Consider the following 11137-nt stretch of genomic DNA (forward strand, 5'->3'; position numbering starts at 1 on the left):
TGGTAAACCGTAAAATAATTATTATAAAATTAGCAAAGGAGCGATTATTGTTGAGTGCTATTATATTACATCATCATTAGTTAAAAATTACTTGAAAAATCTGTGTCATAACTGTTAGCTATTTAACTACTTTCTAACTAATTATTTTAAACGTAAAATGAAAGTTGAAAAAATAAGATTGATCTGCTAAACGAGTGAATTGACGACGTTTATTCTCTTCTGTCGTTTTCTGTACATTTTATATATTTCTGTAAAAATAAAAAATTTTGCATAACATTTTAAACTGATATTTTTTGCCCTACTAAATATCTAAATATTGCAGTTATAAAGCATAGTGTATTGTATACACAGGTGTTGGATGAGGTACATTTTTAGGAGTACGCACAATGTTCGTGAAATTATAAGAAAAATCATAAGCACTACGGTTCTTTAAATGTATCATTAAAACGGCATTTGTATTAACGGTTGTTGATATCAATGAAACTATACATCTGAAAGTCCCAAAACATTTTGTTTTGCTATGAATTTAACGACACAAATTGTTATGGCTTACTTCTTCTCGTGCACGATTGGTTTTGATAATGAAATTGAAGAGATGGATTACTATCTTGAAAGAGTACAACAAACAGCCGACCTTGATTTTGGACACGGAAATATTCGCGATAAACATATTCTAACTAGTAAGTTTAAAGACATGACACTTGTTGATTTAAAAGTAACTTTAGTGGAATTGTATACGACATTGGAGTGTAGTTACATATTGAATATATATATTCATTCGACTTTTTTTAAATGGTATTTGCTTTTCGAAACGAAGCCGAATTTGACCGCCGACGAAATAGAGATGTATTCTTTTGTAAAAGAAACACAACGTATGCTGACTGCTACGCACAAGATTAAAAAATATAGTATTGCCAAGTACATCATGTGGGTGTATCTAATTTTTACAGAGAAAATGGCTAAAATCATGAGGCATCCCGAAAAAAATTTTAGTTCACACGAAAAAGGAATGATAAGGGTCTCCTTTCAATCCATTGTCAATCTTCTCAATCAATGCATTCTAGACCCATTGTGTAGACATTTATCCTATAAGAAAGAAGAAGTGTTTGGTGATTGGCCGGGAAATAAGCGTAAAACTATGGATTTCCACGAATGGACTATGCTACTAAACAACACCCGAAACATCATACTTAAACAATTAGATTTTAACGACAGTATGGGTATGAATTCGATGGACCACAATACGTATACTTTAGATGTATTGCATTTAAAAGGCGTGTTTGAATCTGGCAAGTTGAACTATTTAATTAGAAAATTGCTCGTGAATAGTAATTGGAATGAAGTAAAATACAAATGTCAAGGGTTGTTGATGTTACCTGAAAATGTGGATTGTAATTCATTGAATATCAGTTCGGTAAGTTTCAAAGAACTACAAGAGACAATTCAAACCGACTACTATCCGTCTCTGGGCCAACAAATAAACCATTTGGTAAATTTTCATGTGAACTTTATCCAAATATTAAAAGTTATCCCGTTACAACTGATTAACAAGTATCTGTTAACAATAATTAATTCAAAACCCAAAAACTCGCGTATTGAAGACCGAATTCCACCAATAATGTATTTTAACAAGGAAATAGCTGATCAACTATCGGTCTTTGTCGAAATTTTAGATTTAGGGCATGATGAAAACTTATCATCAACAATTCGGTTCTTTCTTAGATTTTTGGATGATAGACGTCTAAGTTTACGTAGAGTAAGAAAATTTCAAAAAAAATTAAACAAATGTGTTGTGTATATTGTAGGGCATTTTTTTGACGGCCCAATAATTAAAAACATAATGTTTGAAGAGTTCGGAACAACACAATCGGCCGTGAATACCACCTCAATGGTACAACATGAAAACGTGACAACTGAAAAGTTACACGGGTTGATAAATGATATTAGAGATATCATTATGTACGTAGAAGAAAATATAACCAATATCGTCAATTTTAAGGGGATACATTCATTTGTCGATATTATATTCTCAGAAGAGATTACTAGATTGGAGAAATTGGAAAAATTTTTCAAACAAAAGTTTAATGTAACATGATCACTATACATACTTTAAATATGTTAACTGATTAAATTTAATTAAAATCTAGTTTAATTAAATTTAATATATCATATAATACACTCTTTAATTTATAAAACATTGTTAATTTATCATTATTATTTTTGTATTATTTGTACTGTACTGAGCCCGATAGGGCGTATATATTATCAATAAATTAAATTAATAAATCAATACGTCTTTTTTGAAATATCACAACAATTGTTCTAGCTTGTTTTAAATGTTCGAAAACTCCAACTTGAAACTCTATGGGTTATGTATTCTTTGCGACTTGAAATTATATTTTAAACTCCAATTTAAATAACACCAATATTGTATTGGAGAAGTGAATGTGTATTGTAAGTTCGAGCCAGGTGGAGTCTTTCTAGCTAATACTAAAAAGTAAGTTAATGTCTAGATTAATTGTATCTACGACATCGAAAGTATGTTTTATCCGAGAGGTAGCTGTTATATGAGATTTTATATTAGGGATCTCTTCGCTTCACAAATAATATTGTATGTTCTTTTATATAAACTAAAGTAAATTATTTTAAGTTTAATACATTAACAGGTTATTAATATCCCAATACTTTTATTTGGCAACTCGATTTGCATTTTACTAAGATTTTCCTAATTCTTTTTATTAGGATAATCAGTTTTTTATTTTATAGATTCAGCTTTATTTAAACTAAAATACAAAAATTATTCGCTTTAACCTAATTTTATGGATATTTTCACAAGATTCATCCAAATAGTTTGATCAATTGGTTTGACTTGTAGATTTTTACAAAAAATAATTGATATTATGTATGTTACCTCTTAATTTGCAAGCGGTCGAGAAACCCCGCAATAATAATTATTTGAGTTCTCTTTTGAAAATTTTGGTTGTAAAATTTATAAGCTCGCAGAACAATGGTTATACAAAGTTTTCGTAAAAGCAAGTGTACAAATAAAAAATATCGATACTCCTAACGAATTCTATCGTCGACTTAACATGTTCCGTATACCAGTTTTTTTTTTAAATTAACATCGATCGCATAGATGGAGCCAGTGTAATCATTATGTTGTCTTGATGATGTTGATGTTGATGTTGATGTTTCTGTTTAAAATCTAAACGTCTGGAAACTATTCAAACTGATGAGTAAACCAAGTATCTAAATATTGCTGTTATATATAGCATATTACGTAGTATACATATTTATATTTAGTATATCGTTTACACAGGTGTTGGATGAGAGATTTTTTATGAAGTATAAACAATGCACGTGTAATTATAAGAAAGAGCATAAGTACCACGGTACTAAGGTGTATTATTCAAAGGCGTTTAGTATAAGCGGTTATCAATATCGATTAAATCATATAACTGAAATTTCCATAATATTGTGTTTTGCTATGAATCTGACGACACTAATTACTGTTACTGCTTGCTTTCTCTCATGTACGTTAGGTTTTGATAATGAAAAGGAAGAGAAGGAATACTATCTTGAAAGAGTACAACGAACGGCCGACCTCGATTTTGGATACGGAATAATCCATAACAAACAGAACCTGAATAGTAAGTTTAATGACATGACACTTGGTGACTTGAAAGTAACTTTAGTGGAACTGTATACGACGTTAGAGTGTAGTTACATATTAAATTTATATATTCATTCAACTCTTTTTAAATCGTATTTGCTGTTCGGAACGAAACCGAATTTGACCGCCGACGAAATAGAGATGTATTCTTTTGTAAAAGAAACACAGCGTATGCTGGCCGCAATGCACAACGTTGAAAAATATAGTACTGCCAAGTACATCATGTGGGCGTATCTAGTTTATACAGAGAAAATGGCTAAAATCATGAGGCATCGCGAAAAAAACTTAAGTTCACACGAAAATGGTATGATAAAAGTCGCCCATAAATCCATTGTAAAGCTTCTTACCCAATTCATTCTTAACCCATTTTGTAAACATTTTTACTTTGATGAAAAAGTATTAATTGATTGGCCAGTAATAAAGCGTGAAAAAATTAGTTTTTATATTTGGACAAAGTTCTTAATTAATACCCGAAAAACCGTACTTAAACAATTAGATCTCAACGACAGCAAGGGTGTAAGTTCGATGGACGACATTGCGTATTCATTGGACGTATTGCATTTAAAAGGCGTGTTTGACACACCTGAAAAGCTAAACTATTTAGTTAGAAAATGGCTCATGCACGGTAATTTGAATGTAATAAAACTCAAAACTCAAGGGTTGTCGATGCTACCTGAAAATGTAGATTGTAATTCATTGAAAATCAGTTCATTATATTTCAAAGAACTGCAAGAGACAATTCAAACCGACTACTTCCCGTCTCTGGTCCAACAAATAAACCATTTGATAAAATTCCATTCGAATTTCATTCAATTATTAAAAGTAATCCCGTTACAACTGATTAACAAGTATCTGTTAACAATACTGAATTCAATGCCCAAAGATTCGTGTATTAATGACCGAATTCCACCAATTCTGGATTTTAACCAGGAAATAGCAAATCAACTATCGGTTTTTGTCGACATTTTAGATTTCGCACATGACGAAAACTTATCAGAGTTAGTTCGATTCTTTAATGAAATTTCAAACAGTGGACGTCTAGACCTAAGCATAGTGAGTAACGCTCAAAAATCATTAATCACAACACTTGAACGAACTGGAATGCAACTATTTGACGGACCAATAACACATAATATTATACTTGAGGCGTACAGTATTTCTGCTGGCTCAATAGTACGACCTAAAAACGGGACAACTGAAAAGTTACGTGCTTTAGTAAATAACATTAAAGAGATCATTGAATACATAAAAGACAATATAACCATTTTCATTAACTTCAAGAGGATACATTCATTTATCGATATTGAATTCTCAGACGAGTTTTCTAGATTACAAAAACTGGAAGAAAATTGTGAACCGCATTTTGATTTATAAATTAAACGCATATTTAAATTTGTATATTAATATAATAATAATTATACAATTATCAAATGTGTTAACTAATCTAAATCCTTTTGGTATCATTTACTGGAATTTATTTTTTTTCAAGAGTTTTAGGATTTGAATATTATAGAGTTATCCCCACTGACGGCTCAGTAACTTTTAGATAGAAAACCGAGTACGAGTAGACAGAAGTACGATTAATTTTTTATTTATGCTGAGATACATTAATGTAGGTATATCAGTGTGGATTGGATGAAGTATGAAATAAAACAAAGCCCACGTATATGATATACATAGGTTAAAAATCATAAAAATTTTTGAAATATTTTCATAGGAATTTATAATCGTCTGACCAACAACGCGTAGGTCCAGATGAATCGCAAAGTAAACTTCAGCGGAGTTTATAGCTGTAGTTTAACCAATACGGGTAACGCTTACTGAATAAAAAGGTTAAGATCTTAACACCTAAGTCGTGTAGAACGAATCAATTCGAAATATTCAGTGGAATCTCCAGAAAGAGAGCTCAAGGAGAGACTTAAGTTTTTTGCATTATTTAATAGGTATGACACAACGTGTTTTTAACTAATAAACAAAATATTTTATTAAAAAATACAGATTAAACTAACACAGTGTAACCCAGCAAAGTCTATACCAAGCACAGCTCAATCCAAGTACTGTATGCATCGAAGCATTATCTTGAACGTGATATTACGAAAATATAATTTTTTAACTATTAAATGTTTTTTGTAATATATTCGGTTTTTAATAAATGCTGTTTAGGAGTCGAGCAATTTTATTTCAATATTTGTATGTAGTGCGTACGTGTTCATTTATTATTTGTAAGTACTAGGTACGGCCGTTTTTTTAAAAAATAATTTTAAATAAATTCGTTATAATTTAAAACGTTATAGATTGTGGGACACTTGTATACACAAAAAAATGGTACCTACTGCCTACACCTCGATTTTCGAAATCAAATACCCAACGAATATAATATTTTCAATTATAAATGACGGTGCTTTATACATTTTAAGTCAAAATTTAAATGGAATATTCTTTAGACATAGTACTACCGATAAATGTTGACAAACCAAAAAAAGTAATATAAATCCTTCCCCTTAGATGGGGTGGAATCCTTTTCGTTGTTAAGCTTTTTTTGCTGAAGTTTTAAGGTTTTTTATTAAGGAAAAACCCAAAGAAATAAAAGGAAAAATTACACTTTGTCCGCAATCAATTTCTAGGTTGTTATGTTTGAAAGAATCAACTATCAACCGGTAATTGAAAACATATGCATTATATTGTTAATTATAATGTATGTGTAACTATGGCAATAAATTGCTATAGATATACGATTAACCCTAATCGTATTTACCCTAAAACAGATCCAGGGGGGTCTTAGGGGTCATGACCCTCTCAGATATTATATTTTTCCTTCGTATTTATTTAAAAACAACTAGATAATTTTAGTTTTGTAAAAAAAAAACTAACGTTGAGTGAGACAACAATACAACTGCAATTGAATTTTCCCATGATATTGACTATGGGCATTATTTCCATAAATCGTTTGTTTTATTATCGGTGTTCCATTTCAGAATTAGTTCCTTATGTGAAATAATTTCAGCCATTTAAAAAAAAAATAATGACTTTATTTTTAAGTAACAGAAAGTCATTAAAATCGAGTTTATAATCTAAAAAGTTGGTTTTTCGTGTTGCTAAAAATTTGAGATTTTGTCTTATATTTTTTTTTAAGAAAGTTTTACATAATGTGTGGAATTAAAACTGGGATCTCGATAAAAACCAATAAAAGACGTGAAAAGTCATAGTAAAGTCGAAAAAACGGTAAATTATATTATTTGTACACATAATTATTTCAACTAATTTGGATACTGTGGTAGTTTTTTCCATTTTTTTCGACCTTTCTATGACTTTTCACCTCTTTTTTTGGTCTAACGTTTTTATGAAGATCCTTGTTTAAAAATTACATGTTTAATGTAAACTGTATATAAGCACACATTTTAATGTTTTTTAGTGCAAAGTCACAAAGCCCCAACCTTGATTATTAATTATATATTTGGATCAAAACACGCCACATTTTATACAAATAATGACCAAAACGCAAAGTAATTTTTTGAAGTGCCTACCAAACATTTTTTTGTTATCAAGTTTAACGTCTTCTCTATGTGGGCTAAAAGACCTATTTTTTAATTTTTTGTTTTTAAAATTGTATTAAAACTTGTAATTTATAAGGGTTTATATTTTTACTTCATTATCATTTTTTCTAATAAATCTTTCTAATTTTCTAATAGCCCAATCAAAGTCGGCCCTTCAGCCTTTATAAAGAAAATAGTAAGAGATACGCCAAAAAATTATTTCTACGTTAGTAATTTTTACTAATTAATAGTATACTATTATTATTTCTTAATATTAAATATTTTGTATTATTTTGAGAAACTTGACCTCCCCCCCAAATTTTGTAGATATAATTTTTAATAATAATAGTACAGGTTATAATAAATCATAGGCTGACAATATCCTCGCATCAGACATACTCTTTTAGGGTTTTCGTCCACAAATATTTTAATTTTTTTTTTTATATTAAAAAGTATAGACAATGATTATGTGTACCATAATATATGTAATTTGTACACGTGGTATTTTAGTTTAATATTTGTTTTATGGCTACATGTGTGTATTAAACTTTAAAACATTTGTGATTACACACAATGGTAATATTGTATCCGCTTGATAGCAAAAGGTGTGTCTAGAACTCTTTAAAGCAAAATTAGAAAAACCAGTACAGTGGTGACGGGGCATAGTGGCGGTGGAGCATATTGGGAGGGGGGATCATAGTTCTAAAGAATTATTACAATTTGAAAAATATGTAAACTATTCAGGTGTTTTTCTCGATTTTAAAGTTAAAGGTGAATCATTTTTTGTGTACTTATACAAGTGTTCCATAATCTATAACATTTTAATATGCGACTTAAAACTATTTAAAATTATTAGTTAAAATTATTTTTAAAAAAAACGGTTGTACTTACAAATAATAATTGAACACGTATATACTACGTACAAACATTTAAAAAAAATATGCTACACTAAACAGCATTTTTTTAAACCGAATTTCTCATAAGAAACATTATTAGTTTTTAATTTTACAAATTAAAGTTAGGGAATTGTTTTTTTTTGCAATTATAAATTATTTATGTCTGGTTTGAGTATTGTATTAACATTTTCTTCAAAAACATATTTTTCTAAAAGGGTGTAAAAATTTGAAAAATAAAAAAAGAAGTTAACATTTTTCGCCTATGAGCCACCAAAGTAGACATTGCACACATTTTCGGATCCTTACGTAGGCACTTTAAGAAAATACACAAAAAAATATGTCATAAAAAAGCACATTTTTTTAATTGTGACCCAGCAGAGTCATTATTATGTATAGGTAGTTATGGAAATTTATTTTCATATTCTTAATATAATTTGTATGCGCATAATAAATTATTAACAGGGTCAATGCTTTTATCGATATTTGTATTTTTAACTGTGAACACTGGACCTTCCTTACTTACTCACATACTACTAGTACTACTCCTACTTACTACAGATATTAGCAGCAGAAATAAGTAAGAAAACACCATATTGTTTGACCGTGATGAAAGAATTAAAAAACTTCGACAAAATCGAATATAATTCAACCTTATACCCCTATGGCTCATAATGGAATTTTCGTTCTTATTGAGGTTAAAATATAAACATGGTAAATAATATACTGTAAACATTTTTCGAAAACATTTTATATTGATTTGTGTATTAAAATGAATAGGTTAACAAATTTAGTGAATGTATAGCTATTATGTTATTGTATAATTATTATTATATTATTAAATGCGTTAAATTTATTAATTTCATATTGGCATGGCTGCTTCATCTTCCTGTAATACTAAAAACTCTTTTGAGAATTCAATATCGATAAATGAATGTATCCCCTTGAAGTTAATGAAAATAGTTATATTGTCTATTATGTATTCAATAATCTCTTTAATGTTATTTACTAAAGCACGTAACTTTTCAATTGTCCCGTCTTCAGGTTGTACTATTGAGCCGGCAGAAATACTGTCCGCTTCAAATGTAATATTATTTATTATTGGTCCGTCAAATAGTTGCTTTCCAATTTGTTCAAGTGTTGTGTTTAATGATTTTTGAGCGTTACTCACTATGCTTAGGTCTAGACGTCCACTGTTTGAATGTCGACAAAGACCGATAGTTGATTTGCTATTTCCTGGTTAAAATACATTATTGGTGGAATTACTTCATCAGCAGTATTCATTATTGTTAACAGATACTTGTTAATCAGTTGTAACGGGATTACTTTTAATAATTGGATGAAGTTCGAATGGAATTTTATCAAATGGGTTATTTGTTGGACCAAAGACGGGAAGTAGTCGGTTTGAATAGTCTCTTGAAGTTCTTTGAAACTTACCGAATCGATCGCCAGTGAATTACAATCTACATTTTCAGGCAGAATCGACAACCCTTGAGATTTAAATTTCACTTCACTCCAATTACTATTCACGAGCAACTTTCTAATTAAATAGTTTAATATGTCAGGTTGGTCGAACACGCCTTTTAAACGCAATACGTCAACTGAATACGCTTTGTCGTCCATCGAACTTAAACCTTTGCTGTCGTTGTAATCTAATTGTTTAAATACGATGTTTCGGGCATCCATTAGCTTCTCGGTCCATTTGTGGTAATCCATAGTATGACGCTCATATATCGGCCAATTACTAAACACTTCGTCTAGTTTATAGGATAAAAGTTTGCACATCGGGCTTTGAATGAATTCTTTAATATAGTGTACAATGGACAAAAAGGAGGTTGCTATCATACTGTTTTCTGATGTCATTACACTCCTATAGTCTTTTTCGGGATGCCTCATGATGTTAGAAATTTTCTCTGTAAACACTAGATACGCCCACATGATGTACTTGGCAGTACTATAGTTTTCAACGTTATGCATTGCGGCTAGCATACGCTGTGCTTCTTTTACAAAAGAAAACATCTCTATTTCGTTGGCGGTCAAACTAGGTTTCGTTTCGAACAGCAAATACGATTTAAATATATTCATATAATAATGTAAATTCAATAGGTAGCTACATTCCAACGTCGTATACAGCTCCACTGATGCTGCTTTTAAATCATCAAGTGTCATGTCTTCGAACTCTTTATTTGGGTTAAGTTGGTTGTTGAGTTTTCCGTGTCCAAAATCTAGGTCGGCCGTATGTTTTAATTGTATGAAATAATATTCTTTCTCTTCCATTTCGTTATCAAATCCAAACGTATACGAGACAAAGCAAAATATGACCGAAATGAGTGCCGTTAAATCCATAGCGAAACACAATTTTATGGAAATTGCAGTATAATAATTAAGTTTTTATGACTAACCGTTTATACGTACGCAGCTTGAATTATATATTTAATGAACCCGTGTATCCAAAAAGCTTTCTTATTGTTCGACGTACATTGTTCTTACCAACTCGTTAAAAAAGCTCTGATTCGACAACTGTGTGCACAGTTCTGTAATTAAGCATGTCATACCGAATCAATATCTAGGCCCGTGACTCAGTGTTGAACTGGCTAGGCGACGTGGGCGCTAACACACTGCCGTCTTACCCACTAGGCCACTCCTCTTCCTCAGCGTGGAACAATAAGATAGCTTATACGATACACGGGTTCAATTAATATAATATCGTTCCCAGGAATCACCTGGATAGAAGTAATATCAATTTATTTCACTTACATCAATGTTTTCTGAGTTAATTATATAAATAAAAAAAGTTAATTAGCACATGTTTTTATTTTGTGCAGAACAGTTAAAATAATGTTAAAACCATATAATATGCTTATCCATTCTTTTGTTAAAATTAAATACTGATAATAACGACATATTCATTTTAAATAATAGCCAATACATTAATGTCTGGTTTATGACCAATTGGAACAAAACTTTCATTGAAACATATAATTCCTGTAGTAAATATAGCTGGCCTGAAATTATCCATTAGCGTTAAAATTACTACT

The sequence above is a fragment of the Adelges cooleyi genome, unplaced genomic scaffold (genome assembly GCF_023614345.1).
Source record: "Adelges cooleyi isolate 19-005CV unplaced genomic scaffold, UGA_ACOO_1.1 ACOO_flye_CR_arks_rails_tigmint_CR_PRNA_376, whole genome shotgun sequence".
Classification (NCBI taxonomy): domain Eukaryota; kingdom Metazoa; phylum Arthropoda; class Insecta; order Hemiptera; family Adelgidae; genus Adelges; species Adelges cooleyi.